General features: G+C 43.0%; 1 protein-coding gene across 12 annotated transcripts in view; it reads left to right on the forward strand.

Annotated features, from left to right (window-relative positions):
• Positions 1 to 17,839, forward strand: part of MFAP3L (microfibril associated protein 3 like) — a 49,420-nt gene that overhangs the window by 24,029 nt on the left and 7,552 nt on the right. Inside the window, exon 1 of one of the 12 annotated variants that reach the window (XM_054252791.2) lies at positions 821 to 10,881. The exons of 10 other annotated variants lie outside the window; for them this stretch is intronic. The gene's annotated coding sequence lies outside the window, so the exon portion shown is untranslated. Of the gene's footprint in view, positions 1 to 820; positions 10,882 to 17,839 lie in introns of those variants that run through there. One more of the 12 variants, XM_035292641.3, reaches the window with a different exon arrangement.

A 17,839-nucleotide genomic window follows, 5' to 3' on the forward strand; every position in this document is an offset into this window, starting at 1 on the left:
TTGCCTGCTTCTGGTTCACAGCTGTGTTCCGCATGGTTAGGGCTGCTAGCCATCTGAGTGGCCGGGATGTGGGGTTTGCTGTAATGCTGTCACTTACGTTGCTTTGGGTTAGCCAGTGAAGGTTGTACAACATTATAAAGCTTCTTCCTTTAAGTCAAAATATGATATATTATGAGTCATGTTTAACCTCGGAGAGTCGAACTTTTACCCACCATGAGGAACCGTGGGACTGTCGCAGAGATAAATTAGAAGGCACCATGGAGACGTTAGAGTTCAAATGTCCCTTTACTGAAATTTGCCCTTTATTTGAAATAGCAGGGCTTTCCTGCTGTTATTAAGTGGCTATGACTAGGCCCATAATCCCAGGCCTTTGAGAGGCTGAGGTGAGCGGATCACCTGATTTCCAGAGTTCGAGACCAGCCAGGCCAACATGGTGAAACCTCATCTCTACTAAAAATACAAAAATTAACTGGGCATGGTGGCACACACCTGTAATTCCAGCTACTCAGGAGGCTGAGGCAGAAGAATGTCTTAGACCCAGGAGGAAGAGGTTGCAGTGAACGGAGATCGCAGGACAGCACTCCAGCCTGAGTGACAAAGTGAGACTCTGTCTCAATTTAAAAAAAAAAGTGGCTATGACTAGAACCTTTACTACTGACAGTGGAAAGATGAGGGAATACAACCCCTGGCCCACACTGGTTTCCTACAGCCCCTTCCTCCAGCACAAGTGAAAAGGTTGTGATGTCACACTTGTGAGCAGAGGGCAGTAGCCATGGTAACAAAGACACTGCAGGCCAGGTACCTTAGCAGGTCTTTCCACAGGGCTGGGCCATCTCCGGGGAACCCAGGGTGACCGAATCAAAGGGAACAAAGACTCCAGACCTGGATCTACCTTTACATGGACCCTGAAGCAAAGGTTGTATCCCGGGTATTAAAGAGCTGGGCTTTGGCACTGAACTCAGTGCTAGAGAGGAAGAGAACTATGGGAACAGCCTAGAGCTGGGGCCTGGATTTCAGTTGCACCATTTTGAGGATTATCCCAAAGTGTAGTATCTTACTGCTTCAGAGATACTTATGCAGTGTCTTAGTGAAAAGGTCCTTGCTGCTGCTGACTCAGCGTTGGCAAGCTGACTACACGGTGCCTCCTTCATCTGTATATTGAGGGCGTTGATCCAGTTGGTAGTCATATTTGGCTCTGTTTTCTTTTGTTTCCGGGTGCTAAGATGGACTATAGTAGCAGCCGGTCAGTAGACCCCAAGCTGGTGGCCACCAGTCAGAAGCCTTTGGCACACAGAACCACTCTGTCAGAATCCAGCACTCCCGTCTTGTCACCAGCAGCCTTGCTGGCAAATCTGTTTTCAATCTCATAAGGAAAATGCACTTCCAAATTTTAAAAAGTACTCGTGCTACCAGTACTTGATGTTCCAGCTCAGCTTCTGTAATTACAATGCATAATGGTAATTCAGAGCATAAGCAACATGGGATAATATACAAAGCAGTGTACCTAACAACCAAGCAACACGCGGGAAACAGCAGAAACGAGGCTCTTGCTCATAAAATATCAGAATCTAAGAGCTGAATGGCCTATTGGAAAACCTATAGTCTTTAACTTTTCATTTCTGATGATGTTCATATTATAACATGAACATAGATTTCCATTTTCAGGCCAATAGGCTAGAAGTTTAAATGGAGTGGGTTTTGTTTTTTTTTTTGTAACTCAACAAAGAGGTGATTGAATATGGTGAGAAAAATACTAGGCTAGGCGCAGTGGCTGACGCCTATAATCCCAGCACTTTGGAAGGCCGAGGAAGGCGTATCACGACCATCCTGACCAATATAACAAAACCATCTCTACCAAAAATACAAAAATTGGCCGGGTGTGGCAGCGTGTCTGTAATCCCAGCTACTTGTGAGGCTGAGGCAGGAGAATCACTCGAACCCAGGAGGCAGAGGTTGCAGTAAGCCAATCACGCCACTGCACTCCAGCCTGATGACAGAGTGAGACTCTGTGTCAAAAAAAAAAAAAAAAGCTAGTATCCCAGAACCTTACCTAGGTACACTAACTAAGACTACTGTTAAAACCAAACAAAATGAATATAATTTTCATTAACAACTGCTGCCATTTACTCAGCCCCTGCACCAAGTGACATGTTATTTCTAGTCCTTATAATAAGCACAATAGTGAAGTGCTACTAATCCTCATGTATACAAATGAGAAACAAGGTAAAACCAGAGGATATGGCACAACCAGAGTGGCCAGCTGGTATTCATTCTCCTTCTGTGCCCACCAGCAGCATCCTTTAGGTTCCACTAGGTGAAAAATGTTGAAGAGCCTCTCACCCAGACTGAGCGAATGTGAGAATTCCTGGGTGGAAGAGGCATCTTCACTACGAATGGCAAGGTCAGACAGGGTTAGGATTTGTGCTGGGATGTGCGTGTGTACATGGCATGCACATGCACAAAAAGGTGTTCACAGTCATCAGGTGAGTCACTCAAGGAGCATACCGCCGCTCACTTTGTGATTAGCCTGGAAAGGAGCAATTTCATGTCTCGTTTCTGCTGGAAAGGTGAGAGTGCTGTAATTCCTGCCAGCCCCTCCAGGCCCAGGGAGAATGGGGCTGTTTCCTGTCATTGGCAGGTTTGCTTTGCTTGCCTGGTGCTGTCACTTCAATTCCGGATCAGGAGAGGCTAATGTGTGATCTCCCTCCGGAAGACTTTGGATTTTGTTTTTGTAGTTCAGCAGAGAACCTATTTGCAGTGGTCCACCTACCATAAAGCAAACAGCACCAATAACCACAAATGGCCACGAAATAGACTGTCTTCAGTTTTCCTTTTGTAAGGAGTAGAAATGTGTAGTACCCAGGAAGTAAGTCCTGATTATTTCAGGCACTAATTATCCAATGTATTTTCACTGTTGCTTCTCACTGTGACTTGAAACCATTTACATTAACATTAGCACCTGTCTGAGATGATAAGTAACAAGGGTTTTAAGAAAGGCAGCTGGTTTCGGCCCTTGTAACCATGTCTGGTTCGTTAGAGATTACGTTTGAAATTCTTCCATCAAGTCGGTTTTTTACTTTCTGTGGATTTGTTTTCGGTACTCTTGTAGTTTCTGGTTGCCAAAAGCAATTAGGCACTGAATCCACAACTGTCACAGCTGCTCTTGTAGTGCTGTGGAATTCATTAGTAGACGTTTTGCCTCTAGTTTACATCGCTTTATTGTGTTTCTCCCTCTACTTTTGCAGGTTTCTTTGAATAGATTGTAATATGCCTCTTTCAGCAAGGGACCATGACAAGCTGTGTTAGCCAGTGTTAAGACTGGAGTTATCACCTCTCTACTTAATATCTATATATCAAGAGGTTGGTGTCCACAGCATTAAATGTAAATTATTCTTAACCTCTAAGATCAGTGTAAGGGGTGTATTAACCTGTTAGACTGAATTCCTTGTTTAGTATCTTAAATATTTGAGATTTAAAAACACTCATCAAAGCCAGGTGCAGTGGCTCTCGGCTGTAATCCCAGCACTTTGAGAGGCCAAGGTGGGAGGGTCAGTTGAGCCCAGGAATTCAAGAGCAGCCTGGGCAACATAGTGAGACCCTGTCTCTATAAAAAAATTAAAAGTTAGTAGGGCTTGGTGATATGCACCTGTAGTCCCAGCTACAGTGGAGGCCGAGGTGGGAGGATTGCTTGAGCCTGGGAGTTTGAGGCTGCAGTGAGCCTTGATCACAACACTGCTCTCCAGCCTGGGCAATAGCAAGATGCTATCTCAAAAACAAAACATCAGAAGGTACCAAACACAGTTTATGATTTGCGAACATATTATGTATGGATTATTGGAAAATAGTTAATTAGGAATATATTACTGGAAATTCAGAAGATTCACACTATATAGTCTTTAAGGAAGTTCTTTGACTTTTCTGAACCACAGTTTTCTCATCTGTGAAATAGAATCCTTTTTCACTACAGGTGGGACTGTGAGTTTTAAATGCTTAGCAGAGTACCTGGAATATAGCAAGCTCTCAGTAAGTGGCACTATTATTATTGTTAATATTGTACTATACCCTCACAATAGTAGCTTTCAATTGCTGAAATCCCTGCTTCCTGATATACTGTGTTTTGTAAAGGAAAGTGTTTTCTGGGTAATTTGATATTCTCTCTCTCAATTTCTCAACCTTTTAAAAACTCAGTAAATACAGAAGAAATTCCTGTCCCTTACGTGTTACTTGAAATTTCAGAATAATGTCCTGACGGCTGTGATAGTGAGTTTGGGAATCTCTTCTCATCAGAGCCTTCCTCTCCTAGTGCATCGCTTTTGCGTGCAAAGGGCCCTTTGATATCTGATGTGCCTCTGCCTCGGAAGAAAGCAGTGTATGTGGAAATTACAAAGAATTATCTACCAGGTGAATTTTGCATTTGCCTTACCCAGTGGTTCTCAGCTGGGGCCTGTTTGCTCCACAGAGGACACATGGCCAAGTCGGGAGACGTTTTTGGTTGTCAGAACCGGTGGGGTCAGGCAGGTTGTGCTCCTGGCTTTTAGTGAGAAGCCAGCAGTGCTGCTAAACGACCTACATTGCACAGGACAGACCCCTACAATAAACAGTTATCCAGCCCAAAATGTCAGGAGTAACAGAGTTGAGAAACCCTGCTCTAACCCAGAGGAGCAACCCCTTAGCTAACTAGAGAGTCACTCCAGAGGCCAGGCGCAGTGGCTCACACTTGTAATCCCACCACTTTGGGAGGCCTAGGCAGGTGGATCACAAGGTCAGGAGTTCGAGACTAGCCTGGCCAATGTGGTAAAACCCTGTCTCTACTAAAAATACAGCAGTTAGCCTGGCGTGGTGGCACACGCCTGTAGTCCTGGCTACTCAGGAGGCTGAGGCAGGAGAATCGCTTGAACCCGGGAGGCAGAGGTTACAGTGAGCTGAGATTGCACCACTGTACTTCAGCCTGGGAGACAGAGTGAGACTCTGTCTCAAAAAAAAAAAAATTCATTCTAAAGTAGATCCCATAGAAGCAGTTTAATTTACATTACTAAGGTTGATGTTCTAACTTGAGCCTCATGAAGTACCAACCTGGGAACAACCATTTGTGAGTTTCTTTAATGAGTTGTTCTCCACTTGCGACGTAAGCCCAGAGAGCTTTAGTCTTAGCCGTGAAAAGACCCTTCCAGATCCATCTCAGAGATGACAGCTGAGAGTCTCAAAATGGAAGTGATTTATGTGAACTAAGTGTAGGGTGCTCTTATTTTGGAGGACCACCTGTAGCTACTCTCTAGAAAAGACTATTGTGAGCCCACGTGGAATTACATGCTTGGCACTTCTTTTAAAATTAAGATGACCAGATCAAATTAGCTAGAGGAACAGATGTTTCCTTTTCCAGGAAATAAAAAGACCGTAGGTTCTTTTCAGATATTAGTACCTTGATGTAGAACAACTGCAAATTCAGAACACAAAATCCTTCCATTCCCACCTTCCTGCATTGAAAGCTTAGCCAAGCCTGTATTATCCCAGGCCACCTTCACTCCACGTGATGTAAGAAATAGCTTGTTAGAGCTGCCCTCGTACTCGCTGAAGAGGTCTCTTGGGAGGGTTGTGGGTGGGGTCGGGGAAGCACAAGAGCACCTCAGCTTCTGGGACTTCTAACCTGACGCTGCAGTGGTTTAAGGAGCTGTCATCTTCTGCAGAAGCCCTGTAACAGGTGTACCCATGCAGTGCTAAATTTGCTTTCAATTAGGTTTTGTAAAAAGGCATGAATCCTTTCCCTTCAGTAGGCTATATTTCATAGTGGAAAATATGCACCACATTTATAGACAAACACATATGTACACACTGTGTGCTTCTTTGAAGGGTGCTGATTCTACCTGATTGTCATTTAAGAGGAATGTTGTAGTTCATTTATGTTTGCATAAACATGTATTGGCACTCTTACCATCTGAATATTTTTAAGTTGGTTTCAAGAAACTAACATACTTGTTTTAGTAGAGTAAATTCTTCTCCTTGAAAAGCTGGGTGTGTGAGGCTTAAGAGCCTAAGTGTCTAAACAGGATTGTTAATACAGTTTTAATCTGTTTATACCACTCATGGGGGATATAGACAATCCGTATGTCCACCACTGTTTACACATATGCATTCATAAAGGATTGCTCTGAGGAAAAATAGGTCTTTTTTTCTCCCAAATAAGTAATTGGAAATTTTAAGAGCTTAGCATTTGGGTATAATGATTTTTTTTTTCAGTCAGCTTTCTCAAGTTGAAAATGTTAACTTTTAGTGCTCAGTGATCCTAAGGTAGGCCTGGAAAGAATGTAGGGTTTCGGGAGAAGTGGCATGATGACAGTGTCTGTGAAGGTTGTGCTGTCACTTTCCCTGTGATTCTTCCTTTCAGAATGCATTGCTCACTGCCATACAGCAATAATTTGCTCAAACGTTGTTTGTGTGAGTGTCAGTTCTGATGTTGTTGCATGTTGGTTTCACACTGAGGCGCAGTCACCCGTGTACCACAGAATCTCGTGCTGTTTACCGGTTTAATTGCAGCCATGGGATGCTCCTGGTCTGTTCTCTCATTGCTAGATGGGCTACCTGGCACTGTCCTTTCGAGGAGACATTGGGCCATCCCACGTGGGCACCAGGTCAGCCGCCTCCCAGGTGTGGAGCCCACCACGATTATGGCTTCTCCCTGAGAAAATGAGCAGGGGAGGAAGGCTCTGGAACTATGTCCCTGGAAAGAAACACTGTTCTTAAGATATTTTTTTCATCAACTTGGTTTGTTGACATCATTAATGTTGCCCCGGTCAGCCTAGGCTTGCCTGGTTTGAAGAATTTCCTGAAGTCTAAAAGTGGGTCATAGGCTACCTTCATTTTAAGTTGTGATTAAATCAACCTTGCAACCTTACCAGCTTGACGACTACCTGCACTGAGTGGGAGTGTCCCTTACCCCACATTCTCAGCAACATTAAAAATAAAAAAAGGAAAATAATTAATGAAAGAAGGCTAAGCTGGGCAGGAGTGGGCCATCCAGGCTGCGGCGAGCTCTCGAGCCTGCCCCTCACACAGCCAGGCAGCCGTCGATTTCCACTGCTGGCAGCATCATTAGCGATCTCCTTTAATCTGGCAATTTGAAAAGTGAAAAAGTTGTTTTAAAAATGATTGTAATGGCCAGGCACGGTGGCTCACACCTGTAATCCCAGCACTTTGGGAGGCTAAGGCAGGTGGATCACCTGAGGTCAGGAGTTCAAGACCATCCTGGCCAACATGGTGAAACCCTGTCTCTACTAAAAATGTTTTACATTAGTTTTTTTTTTAATTAGCTAGGCATGGTGGTGGGTGCTTGTAATCCCAGCTACTCAGGAGGCTGAGGCAGGAGAATCGTTTGAACCTGGGAGGCAGAGGTAGCAGTGAGCCGAGATCATGCCACTGCATTCCAACCTGGGCGACAGAGTGAAACTCTGTCTCAAAAGAAAAAAAAAAAAGACCGTAATCCCTATCAATGTAATCATAATTTAATTGTTTGTGATTTTCTACACATAGACACCATTCACATTTCTTGTTTTTGCCAATGATCTATTCATAGTCCTTTCCCATTTTTTCTTTTGGGTTTGTCTTGACTTATAGTTTGTCCTGATTTATAGCTGTTCATGATGGTTTAGAGTCATTAAGCATGTGTCTGTCAAACATTCTAGAATTTTCTCCTGGTCTGTCATTTGCTTTTGATTTTAATAGGGCATATTTTATAGTGAAAAAAATTAATTTAGGGGAAATCTGATCCACTGGTGTTCTCCTTTACAGCTTCTGAGGTGCTTGAAATGCTTAAAAAGGACTTCTTATTTCAAGGTTATAAAAATATTTTATATCCTCTATTAATTTTAGACTTAATTTTACATTTAGATCTTCAGAATACTTGGGATTTATTTTTATGTATCACATAAAGTAGGAATTTGCCTTTATTTTCATGCAAGTGAATAGTCACCTATCCCAACAGTCTTTCCCCCCCAATTTGAAATGCTGTCGTCTTCATCTTTAAACATCCCATGCTTGCTGCATCTGCTCAGCACTTTCAGGTTCCTCCGCTGATTTAATCAGGAGTCAGAGAAGGCTTTATTGGGAATTGGAGCAACACTTAAGGATGGGATCTTAACTAGGCTAAGTGTGTGAGGCTGGGACTTGGGGTGGGGAGAAAGGAGGCCTTATAGCCAGAGAGGAAGCATATGGGAAGGCCCTGTGGCCCCTGTAAGAAATAAAGTAAGGCCAGCCTGTCAGGGAAAAGGTCATGTCAATGACGGGGAGAAGCAGGAGGGGCTCCCGCTCTCCTGCAGAATAGATAGAAAGCTTTGCACATTTGGGGGCCCTCCTTAATCCAGCCCTGCCTTCCTCCATCTGAGCCCTTCTTGGTTTTCTAGTGGTTCGTCAGATCCAGTGGCTCACCATCTTCTCTCCTGTGCTCCCTCTGACCTCAAAAGTCCTTTCTCTTTTACTCCCCTTCCTCTCCCTACCTGTGCCAGCAGATCTGGCTTAGCAGTGACCTCCTCTAGGAAGCCCTTGCTGTCTGCCCCCTTCACTCCTTCCCAGATGCCATTCTCCTTACCACGTGATGCTGTGGTTGGGTCTCAGAGTCTGTTTTTCTCTTGGAACTGGCTGTTTTCTTGCAGTCAGGGGTCATGTCTAGCTCATCTTGGTATTCTCATCATCTAGAGTGGAGCCTGGTACTTAGAGAGTTTGCTCAATGACATTTGTTGACTGAATTAGCGAAGAAGATAAAAAAAGATCACTGCCCTTCTGCAAATGTCAGCTTTGTTGTGTGGCCTAGCCCACGCACTGCAGTACAGTTCAGAAACAACATTTGCTGGCTTTTCTCTTTGCAAAGGAGATGCTGTCACCACAACACTGTTATCCACCTCTGGGAGATTTTCACAGTTAACTTGTACTTGGGGAAGACTGTGGCAGGTCCCTGGCAATTTCTAGTCTCCAGGAGAGATGAGTTGCAGCAGCCCTTGGCCTGAGCATTTTAGCCTAAAGCCTCAGGTGTGCATCACCTTCCAGAACAGGAGTGGAAAGGAAGGGGATGGAGGAAGGGCATTTCAACGTGGTGGCAGGGAAGCTACAGTGTGCGCAAGGCACAGGGAGTGTGTAACTGAGTCCAGGTGCAGGAAGAGGGTGAGTCTGTCTTCTTGTATTCAGAAGGTCGTGGTGAGATGGCTGCCTCTGTTGTTTCCTCCAGAATCATTGCATGTAGAACTGACTTGGCATTCGCTGCTGACATTTTGGATTTTATTTGTGCTGAAGTGATGCAGCTTCATGAACATTCAGTGCATAAGCTTGACATTCCCACCCAGTTACAGTTTAAAATACATGGGAACCGCACTGTGCATCCTCACATCGCGTGTAAAGCACTGAAGATCTGTGATAGTCACCATGGGTATTTGTACAACTTTCCGGCAGCTGAAGTCGGGACCCTTCTAGAATGAGCCGCGGGGCCAGGTGTTTATAGACAGGTGTGAACGGTGACGTGCAGCAGCAAGAATGTTTTCAAGATGTTCTGTCTGGACAGATGCCGCATGGATGGAGATGCTTCTTCAGCATGAGCCCAAAGCTGATGTGGGAGGAGCCTCAGAATGTGTACCATCTTTGCTTTTCAGAGCTGGATATGGCAGTAGTATGTGCAGAAATCTGTATTTTTCACTAATGGAAGGGCAGCTGAGTCTGAGAGGAAATATTTGGAGTCTTAGTTCCCAGAACGAATTAACGTCTTGGACTTTACAAAAAAGAAAGTAGGGGAAGACAGACATACGTAACCTTCAAGGCTGCAGGACCTTAGTTCTTCTATGATAGTTGCAGAACTGTGTGTTGGCTTCCAAAGACGTGGACTCACTTTGTGGTCTGGGAGTATATGTTTTAATCCGGGTCACATACTCATTTTACCATGTCTCACCCAGAATTCTAAGTGACATGAACATTAACCCATAAAATAAAGATGACGATGGTCCCAAGAGGAATCTAGCAGTAGACTGAAAACAAAAGAGGTATTGTGATATCTTTGTCCTCCACTGGAAATGGGAAGTTGTTGGCAAAGAGAGCTGTAATGGTGTCAGTCATTTAACTAGATTGTCACAGCTCACACTACAGGTAAGAACTCCACTGCTTTAGGATTGTCATCTATCTATTCATATTTGTCATGGTTTAGAGTTAAAATAGTCACTTCACAGGTACATAGGTGGGCTTCAAACTTTCAGAACAAATAAGATTAAATATTGAATAACGTGTATAAGAACCATTCGTCTGTGGACCCACTATACTGGGCTAAGAATCTGTCTATACTCCTAAGTAATAATTTATCTGTTAAACGTCTCACAGATTTCCCCAAAATGAACCACACATATCACCTAATTAGACTGCTTTGATTCCAAGCTATCCCCCTTTTAACAATGTCACAAGAAACTTTAAAGTGTCTGTAAGTAGCTGTCTGAATTGAACTGCTTGGTTTTAGGTTAAATACACATCAGTAGAACAAAAGCATCTCTGAGAACTCTGAAGTTCACATTCAGAAACATTTTTAGATGTTTGATAGAGGAAAGCATTGGGATGTTGTAACTAGTGTTTTCACATTTTACTTTTCTGTAACACTTAAAACATAAGTATCACTAAAGTTGTTACTGAGGTTTGGGGAAAAGCTGTTTCTGTTACCATCAGATGCCTTCCTTGGTGTTCTCTTCTTCTATACCCGATCCTTGTATTTACAGATAATTGTTCACAAAAGTGGCGCAGATGGGACGATGATCCTGACGTCGTCCACACGAATAACAAACCTTTCCTAACCATCCTCCACAGAAACAACCTCACCTTCTTACCCTCCTCACTCCATTTTCTGCTATATTTTCCAACAAAAGGAAGGTAAATCTGAGAAACTAGAAGCATAGTCTGCATGTCTGTAGAACCCAGTGTGTTCTATATGGAATAAGCTTTCAATCAATCAGAGTTTTGTTCTGTTTTTTTTTTTTCTATGCCTGCTGCAGTCTGCTTTTATGAGACATGCAAATTATAAGAAAATAAGGTAACTTTCCTGGCCTCGGGCCATTGTATATTTGAATAAATCTGTAGCCAAAATATCAAAATGTATGTTCAAGGAACAAATGTGGTAGAAGCCTTGCCCATGACGCACCTGAATTAGCGAGAGTTTCACAGACCGAGTAGGTTGGTTGGTTCACACGCATTCACAAGAAGCTGAAAATTTTCACTTGATTTTCCAAGCCAGTGTTTTCTACTCTTGAAGGAAATACACTGGCTGAATTGTTAGAAAAGGGTTACTCAGGGACATCAGAAAGTCCTCTTCACAGATGTTCTTTCAGAAGGCACAGTCATGTGACAACATCCACGGAGAGGCCTCCCGCCAGATTCGCCCTGGCCAATGGGCAGGACGAACTGTAGAACCCAGGAGGTACCTTGTCGCCGAGTCCAGCTTCCTTAAGAAAGTTCCTTGGAGCAGAGACACTGTGGGAAAATGGGCCCTCTGTTGCCTCATTCCATAGTCCATTGGAACCCTGGATTAAAAAAAAAAAATAGTCTTGGGAAATACCAAGCCTTTTATTTTATTTTATTTTATTTTATTTTATTTTCAAAATGATCCAGCCTCTTTGGGAAACACTTTGGCAGGTTCTTTTTGTTTTTATTATTGCATTTTAGGTTTTGGGGTACATGTGCAGATCATGCAAGATAGTTGCATAGGTACGCACATGGCAGTGTGTTTTGCTGCCGTCTTCCCCTTTACCCACATTTGGCATTTCTCCCCAGGCTATCCCTCCCCCCTTCCCCCCACTGCTGTCCCTCCCCTATTCCCCCCAGTAGACCCCAGGGTGTAGTATTCCCCTCCCTGTGTCCATGTGTTCTCTTTTTTCATCACCCGCCTATGAGCGAGAATATGCGGTATTTCATTTTCTGTTCTTGTGTCAGTTTGCTGAGAATGATGTTCTCCAGATTAATCCATGTCCCTACAAAGGACACAAACTCATCCTTTTTGATTGCTGCATAATATTCCATGGTGTATATGTGCCACATTTTCCCTATCCAGTCTATTGTGGATGGGCATTTGGGTTGGTTCCAGGTCTTTGCTATTGTAAACAGTGCTGCAATAAACATTGATGTGCATGTGTCCTTATAGTAGAACGATTTATAGTCTTTTGGATATATACCCAGTAATGGGATTGCTGGGTCAAGTGGAATTTCTATTTCTAAGGCCTTGAGGAATGGCCACACTGTCTTCCACAATGGCTGAACTAATTTACACTCCCACCAACAGTGTAAAAGTGTTCCTATTCCTCCACATCCTCTCCAGCATCTGTTGTCTCCAGATTTTTTAATGATTGCCATTCTAACTGGCGTGAGATGGTATCTCAATGTGGTTTTGATTTGCATCTCTCTAATGACCAGTGATGATGAGCATTTTTTCATATGTTTATTGGCCTCATGTATGTCTTCTTTTGAAACATATCTGTTCATATCCTTTGCCCATTTTTGAATGAGCTTGTTTGTTTTTTTCCTGTAAATTTGTTTGAGTTCTTTGTAAATTCTGGATATCAGCCCTTTGTCAGATGGGTATACTGCAAAAAATTTTACTCATTCTGTTGGTTGCCAATTCACTCTAGTGACTGTTTCTTTTGCCGTGCAGAAGCTGTGGAGTTTGATTAGGTTCGATTTGTCTATTTTGGCTTTTGTTGCCAATGCTTCTGGTGTTTTGGTCATGAAGTCCTTGCCTACTCCTATGTCCTGAATGGTTTTGCCTAGATTTTTCTCTAGGGTTTTTATGGTGCCAGGTCTTATATTTAAGTCTTTAATCCATCTGGAGTTAATTTTAGTGTAAGGTGTCAGGAAGGGGTCCAGTTTCTGCTTTGTGCACATGGTTAGCCAGTTATCCCAACACCATTTATTAAACAGGGAGTCCTTTCCCCATTGCTTGTTTTTGTCAGGTTTATCAAAGATTGTATGGTTATAGATATGCTGTGTTGCCTCCAATGCCTCTGTTCTGTTCCATTGGTCTATATCTCTGTTTTGGTACCAGTACTGTGCTGTTTTGATTACTGTAGCCTTGTAGTATAGTTTGAAGTCCAGTAGTGTGATGCCTCCCGCTGTGTTCTTTTTGCTTAGAATTGACTTGGCTATGCGGGCTCTCTTTTGGTTCCATATGAAGTTCATGGTGGTTTTTTCCAGTTCTGTGAAGAAAGTCAATGGTAGCTTGATGGGGATAGCGTTGATTCTGTAAATTACTTTGGGCAGTATAGCCATTTTCACGATATTAATTCTTCCTAACCATGAACATGGAATGTTTCTCCACTGTTTGTGTCCTCTCATTTCATTGAGCAGTGGTTTGTAGTTTTCCTTAAAGAGATCTCTTACGTTCCTTGTAAGTTGTATTCCTGGGTATTTTATTCTTTTTGTAGCAATTGTGAATGGCAGTTCGCTCTTGATTTGGCTTTCTTTAAGTCTGTTATTGGTGTAGAGGAATGCTTGTGATTTTTGTACATTGATTTTGTATCCTGAGACTTTGCTTATCAGTTTCAGGAGTTTTTGGGCTGAGGCGATGGGGTCTTCTAGGTATACTATCATGTCGTCTGCAAATAGAGACAATTTGTCTTCCTCCTTTCCTATTTGAATACCCTTTATTTCTTTTTCTTGCCTGATTGCTCTGGCTAGAACTTCCAGCACTATATTGTATAGGAGTGGTGAAAGAGGGCATCCTTGTCTAGTGCTGGATTCCAAAGGGAATGCTTCCAGTTTTTGCCCATTTAGTATGATATTGGCTGTTGGTTTGTCATAAATAGCTTTTATTACTTTGAGATACGTTCCATCAATACCAAGTTTATTGAGGGTTTTTAGCATAAAGGGCTGTTGAATTTTGTCAAATGCCTTCTCTGCGTCAGTTGAGATAATCATGTGGTTTTTGTTTTTGGTTCCGTTTATGTGGTGAATTACATTTATAGACTTGCGTATGTTGAACCAGCCTTGCATCTCCGGGATGAATCCTACTTGATCATGATGGATAAGTTTTTTGATGTGCTGTTGCAGTCGGCTTGCCAGTATTTTTTTGAAGATTTTTGCATCTGTGTTCATCATGGATATTGGCCTGAAGTTTTTTTTTCTTGTTGAGTCTCTGCCGGGTTTTGGTATCAGGATGATGTTGGTCTCATAAAATGATTTGGGAAGGATTCCCTCTTTTTGGATTATTTGGAATAGTTTTAGAAGGAATGGTACCAGCTCCTCTTTGTGTGTCTGGTAGAATTCGGCTGTGAACCTGTCTGGACCTGGGCTTTTTTTGTGTAGTAGGCTCTTAATTGCTGCCTCGACTTCAGACCTTGTTATTGGTCTATTCATAGTTTCAGCTTCCTCCTGGTTTAGGCTTGGGAGGACACAGGTGTCCAGGAATTTATCCATTTCTTCTAAGTTTACTAGTTTATGTGCATAGAGTTGTGTGTAATATTCTCTGATGATGGTTTGAATTTCTGTGGAATCTGTGGTGATTTCCCCTTTATCATTTTTTATTGCATCTATTTGGTTGTTCTCTCTTCTTTTTTATCAGTCTGGCTACTGTTCTATCTATTTTGTTGATCTTTTCAAAAAACCAGCTCTTGGATTTATTGATTTTTTGAAGGGTTTTTTTGTGTCTCTATCTCCTTCAGTTCTGCTCTGATCTTAGTTATTTCTTGTCTTCTGCTAGGATTTGAGTTTTTTTGATCTTGCTCCTCTAGCTCTTTCAATTTTGATGATAGGGTGTCAATTATGGATCTCTCCACTCTTCCCATTTGGGCACTTATTGCTATATATTTTCCTCTGGAGACTGCTTTAAATGAGTCCCAGAGATTCTGGTATGTTTGTCTTCATTCTCATTGGTTTCGAAGAACTTCTTTATTTCTGCCTTCATTTCATTGTTTATCCAGTCAACATTCAAGAGCCAGTTGTTCAGTTTCCATGAAGCTGTGCGGTTCTGAGTTAGTTTCTTAATTCTTAGTTCTAACTTGATTGCACTTTGGTCTGAGAGACTGTTTGTTATTATGTCAGTTGCTTTGCATTTGCTGAGGAGTGCTTTACTTCCAATTATGTGGTCAATTTTAGACTAGGTGTGATGTGGTGCTGAGATGTATGTATATTCTGTGGATCTGGGGTGGAGAGTTCTGTAAATGTCTATCAGGTTTTCTTGTTCCAGGTCTGAATTCAAGTCCTAGATTTCCTTGTTAATTTTCTGTCTGGTTGATCTGTCTAATATTGACAGTGGAGTGTTAAAGTCTCCCATTATTATTGTGTGGGAGTCTAAGTCTCTTTGTAGATTGTTAAGAACTTGCCTTATATATCTGGGTGCTCCTGTATTGGGTCCATATATATTTAGGATCATTAGCTCTTCTTGTTGTATCGATCCTTTGACCATTATGTAATGACCTTCTTTGTCTCTTTTGATCTTTGTTGCTTTAAAGTCTATTTTATCAGAGATGAGAATTGCAACTCCTGCTTTTTTTTTGCTCTCCATTTGCTTGGTAAATCTTCCTCCATTCCTTTATTTTGAGCCTTTGTGTATCCTTGTGTGTGAGATGGGTTTCCTGGATACAGCACACTGCTGGGTTTTGGCTTTTTATCCAATTTGCCAGTCTGTGTCTTTTGATTGATGCATTTAGCCCTTTTACATTTAGGGTTAATATTGTTATGTGTGAATTTGATACTGCCATTTGTTGCTTGCTGGCTGTTTTGCCCGTTAGTTGGTGCGGATTATTCTTTTTTTTGATGCTCTTTAGCATTTGGTATGTTTTTGGAATGGCTGGTACCGGTTGTTCCTTTCTATGTGTAGTGCCTCTTTCAGGAGCTCTTGTAAAGCAGGGCTGGTGGTGACAAAATCTCTGAGTACTTGCTTGTTGGCAAAGGATTTTATTTTTCCTTCACTTATGAAGCTCAGTTTGGCTGGATATGAAATTCTGGGTTGAAAGTTCTTTTCTTTAAGGATGTTGAATATTGGCCCCCACTCTCTCCTTGCTTGTAGAGTTTCTGCCAAGAGATCTGCTGGGCTTCCCTTGGTGGGTGACCCGATCTTTTTCTCTGGCTGCCCTTAGTATTTTCTCCTTCATTTCAACCCTGTTGAATCTGATGATTATGTGCCTTGGGGTTGCTCTTCTTGCAGAATATCTTTGTGGTGTTCTCTGTATTTCCTGGACATGAATATTGGCCTGCCTTGCTAGGTTGGGGAAGTTTTCCTGGATAATATCCTGAAGAGTATTTTCCAGCTTTAATTCATTCTCTTCATCACATTCTGGTACACCTATCAAATGTAGGTTAGGTCTCTTCACATAATCCCACATTTCTTGGAGACTTTGTTCATTCCTTTTTGCTCTTTTTTTCTCTGATCCTGGTTTCTCGTTTTATTTCATTGAGTTGATCTTCGACTTCTGATATTCTTTCTTCTGCTTGGTCAATTCGGCTGTTGAAGCTTGTGCATGCTTCTCGAAGTTCTCATGTTGTGTTTTTCAGCTCCTTCAATTCGTTTATATTCCTCTCTAAGTTGTCCATTCTTGTTATCATTTCCTCGAATCTTTTTTCAAGGTTCTTAGTTTCTTTGCATTGATTTAGAACATGTTCTTTTAGCTCACGGAAGTTTCTCATTATCCACCTTCTGAATTCTGATTCCGTCATTTCATCACCCTCCTTCTCCGTCCAGCTTTGTTCCCTTGCTGGCAAGGAGTTTTGGTCCTTTGTAGGAGGCGAGGTGTTTTGGTTTCGGGTGTTTTCCTCCTTTTTGCGCTGGTTTCTTCCCATCTTTGTGGGTTTATCCTCCTGTGGTCTGAGTAATTGCTGACTTTTCGGTTGGTTCTCTGAGTGGACGCCCAGATTGTTGATAGTGAAGTATTTCTGTTGCTTAGTTTTCCTTCTAACAGTCTAACCCCTCTGCTGTACGACTGCTGAGGTCCACTCCAGGCCCTGCTTTTCTGGGGTACACCTGTAGCAGCTGCGGAACAGTGAGGGGTGCTACCAGTTTCTTCTGCTGCTATCTTTGTCCCAGAATGATTCCCACCAAATGTCAGTCTGATCAGTCCTTTTTGAGGTGACTCTTTGGATATTCAGGGGTCAGGGAGCTGCTTGAGGAGACGGTCTGTACTTTATAGAAGCTCGAGTGCTGAGCTGTGAGCTCCGTTGTTCATTGAGTACTGTTCAGCAGATACTTTTAAGTCTGCTGCAGCAGAACTCATAAAACCCTTTTTTTTCCCCCTCAGATGTTCTGTCTCAGGGCATTAGGGCTTTCTTTATGAGTATTCATTGCACTTTCCTGCCCAGCTAGGGGGCAGTCTAGTCACTGTTTGCCTGCTGAGGCTCCGCCCTGTTGGTGTTGGCTCCGCCCTACTGTGGTGGGCTCTGCTCTGTTGCCTTGGACTTTGCCCTGTTGCTGAGGGCTCCACCCTGCTGTCCTGTAGCCTATGTATTGGCGGAGTCTCTCTGTTATGGTGGGTTGCCTCGGCAACAGCAGGCTGCTACAGCAATGGGAGTATTCATCCATAGGGGCAGATTGCCTTGGCAATGGGGGACGCCCCTCCCCCACCAAGCTACGCCGACCTGGGCTCAGTTGCGTCTGCAGTGAAACTCTCAACCCCGGAATCGCTGCCCTGCCTGTCCCTGTGGGGGTGGGACCTGCCGAGCCTGGTCACCTGGCTCGCCGCCTCAGAGCCCCTCTTTTTCCCTTTCCTAAGTTGGAAGGTTGACTCTTTCCCAGGTATTTCAGTCACCCACTGATTGGGGGCTGGGATCCATACGATTTCCCATGCAGCAACCCACTGTGCTGGCTCAAATGTTGCCTCCCGGGAATCTCCTGGTCTGGGTCACTGTCCAA

The sequence above is a fragment of the Callithrix jacchus genome, chromosome 3, assembly GCF_049354715.1.
Source record: "Callithrix jacchus isolate 240 chromosome 3, calJac240_pri, whole genome shotgun sequence".
Lineage (NCBI taxonomy): Eukaryota > Metazoa > Chordata > Mammalia > Primates > Cebidae > Callithrix > Callithrix jacchus.